At 35.9% G+C, this 3,264-nt stretch overlaps 1 pseudogene; it reads right to left on the reverse strand.

The window, feature by feature from the left end:
- Positions 1–298: 298 nt before the first annotated feature.
- On the reverse strand, positions 299–1,452 carry LOC145094676 (peroxidase N1-like; annotated as a pseudogene).
- Positions 1,453–3,264: the final 1,812 nt, after the last annotated feature.

The raw sequence follows: 3,264 nt of genomic DNA on the forward strand, positions 1-3,264 counted from the left end.
CTTCGAAAATGATATGCAAATGAAAAGTCGTAGTTTCGTTTTTGATGAATAACTCATTGGCAACATATGAATACAAAGTTAAGGTTTGGTTTAGTTTAATATTCGATCCAAATTCAAAGTCATGATTCTTTGAAATCTTTATAAAGTCAATGCGTTAAACGACGAATTTGTCTCATGTCAAAATCATGTGGGACTATCAATATCATTATCAACTTTTCGTGTTTATTACAATAACTAATAACATGCACGTAAGAACGGAAAATTTATAGTTTGTTACCGATTTACTACTATCTTTTAGAACTTCACACGTATTAAAAACTTATTCCTATCAATCCATTCTGGATTCGCATTATAACATCCGTCATTAATCAATTAATTGCACTACAAACCCGACGAATTTCTCCTTGAGTCCCCGTTTTCACCTCAATATTACCCATCCTCACCATTGATCTTGCAAACTCAATGTTAAAAGTCAATCCAAGGAGTCCCCTAACTCCAAGAAACCGTTGCACTAACCGTTGTGTTGTTGGGTTGCTTCATAGCACTTGATCAAATTCAATTACACCTCTCCCGTTCCTCAGGTTTGCATAGTATGATTTGTCAAACCTGTTTTGACTTCCTGTATCTAAAGCCACACGCCTTGAACCATCTCCTCCGTTGGGGCACAGGTTTCGTAGTGTGGGAAGAAATGCTTGGTCAATAAATGTATCCGGTCCATTGGTGTTGTTGAAGTTGTATAGCATGTAGCTGAATAATGCACAGGCTGCTGTTCCAATGGTGTGTGCTCCTGGAAATCAGTAAAACCCATAGACTCATCAGTTTCATACATTGATAGTAAGTGTTGCAACGGTTGAAGTCTTATATGTGCTTAACTTACCAGAAAGGGTAACAAGATCTTGGGCGTTAAGACCTTTCCCAGTGCGCAATTCCCCCAGCCTGCACAGGGATTGGAAAAATAGAATAAGTACAAGTTTTAAGCCCAACAAACATAATATTTCTACTGGCGACTTGGAAATGCTTAAAAAACGTATTGAGAAAGTAATTAATTACCAGAAGCACAGAATCACGGGCATCCAGTGCAAGAATATCAGCACAGGAGACGACCCCAGGACAAACCCTTTCGAGTTCCGTCTTTGCAGCATCGATAATCTCGAAGCCTCTCAATAGAGAATTGGGCGGAGCAGTTCTCTCCGTAGAACGACCATTGAGTAGGATACAGGCGTCACAGCCATTAACAAAACAATCGTGAAAAAACATTCTAACCAAACCGGGTGGGACTCCTGCATTGGCCCGATCAGCTGCTGCAACTGCAGCCTGCACAATGGCTTCAACTCTTGGGCATGAGGTCTGGTAGAAGCCATTTTGGGTGCCTTGGCCTTGTGCCAAGGTGGTCAACGTGGCTAACAAGACAACAAAGAAGAGGGGTATTTTGTTATTACAAAAAACCTCCATTACTAGTTTACACAAAGATTTGTTTAATAAGTTATGTATTGGATTTGGTATTTGTTTGCACAAAGATTTGTTTATATAACACGCATGCAACTTATATACTAAACCCTAGAACAAAAACATGCACGGTTGGACAGGCCCAAAACCGACAATCAAAACTGGGCTAAGGACCGAGCCCATGACGCAACATAATAATCCCAACACAATTTGAACCAAGAAGTTGACAAAGAAGACAAATATGGATTTTTCTTAACCAAAAGAAATCCATGCTTGTTTTCCAAAAACTAAAGATTATCAAACATACAAAATCATTCTAACATATAAAAGATGGTTATGGTACCATCGATGGGTTTTGATACAAAATGTAAATTTGTTTTTCACAAAAACCGCAACGGAAGTCTAATAAAAATAACAAGTTTATGTTTACTTTATAACAAATCCAAACCATCAATGATCCATTTATAGATTTTAGAATTAAATAAAAACAACCAAAGAGTTTTTAGAATGACAACCTTTGAAGCCTTTGAACCCACTTGGTTTTGGGGTGTTGATGAAGATAGCAAAAATAAAAAAATATGATTTCTCTATGTGTATCCGCCATCAAGAGTAAGACACTTAGAACGCTAGTTCCTTCTTGTATAAAGTACTTATTCATCCTTTAAGTGCTTAACTCAACTACGCACTAAAGGATAAGAACTTTAAGCCACCACAAAATTGAATGATCTTCAAAAGAAAGAAAGAGAAGTAGCATCCTGCTACTTATGGTTTTGGTGAGTAGAAGGGGGAGAAGACGAGCTAAAAAACTAGCTCAAAACTCATGCAAGGCACACTCTTTTATAGTGACATGCAAGGTAAGGGCTTTACATTAAAATTCTATAAAGTATTTGTAGCCTTTAGAAGCATAGGGAGACAAAGCATAGAGGTTGACAAGAAACCTCGGTGTCTCATAAAAGTTTCTGCCATACATATTAAAGAAGGAAGGATTGTTTGATTTTTATAAACTCGAAGTTTGGAAAATATAAACTCCAACTAGTGTAAAAGGTTATGCATGACTAATTAGTAATACTCTCATATAATTAACTTTTTTCACGAAACAATAATTATTTCCTAATTAAAACACAAGAATTGATATTATTTATTAATAATAAATTTACAAAATGTGTTAATTTAATAAAGGCGTGACCCAATAGGATCATATACTATTAGCAATGTCACTAAATAATAGTGCTTGGGCATATAGATTCAACAAATCAGTATAGGCATCATAAAAGATTCGGGGCCTACTCTTGTCCTACTAAACATTAAAGATTACATTAATTATACTTTAAATTAACAATAGAATATATACTAAATTGCTTCATTGAAACAAACACTACTATACAAGCCCTACCCCCCCCCCCCCCCATTTGTTTGATTTTTTTATCGACTTCTTTGTTTTCCATCAAATGCTTTATAAATTTGGGCATTTGAAAATGTTCAAATACTCATGCCCAAATACCAGCTGACTACCCTTGGGGTGGCTAAAGCTCAAGGGATATATTCACGCCCTCCGAATCTATTAAAATAACAACTTAACACATATTTCCAGTCTTCGTAACGTTTTTCTATAGTCATATCATTGGAACAACATAGCACTCCCAGGATCGAAGATATAAAAATGTTAGTTAATTAAAAACCAATAAAAATCACTTAAAATATTAACATATAAAAAATTTACCCTCACATGCATGACTATGACATTTCTAAAAGTCGAGGAAACATTCTGCTAACCAGATATGCTTAAAAGGGATGTTCTCCCAGATTTATCTTCCAATC

Source organism: Lactuca serriola, chromosome 3, assembly GCF_051521515.1.
Source record: "Lactuca serriola cultivar US96UC23 chromosome 3, Lser_US96UC23_V15, whole genome shotgun sequence".
Taxonomy (NCBI): Eukaryota; Viridiplantae; Streptophyta; class Magnoliopsida; order Asterales; family Asteraceae; genus Lactuca; species Lactuca serriola.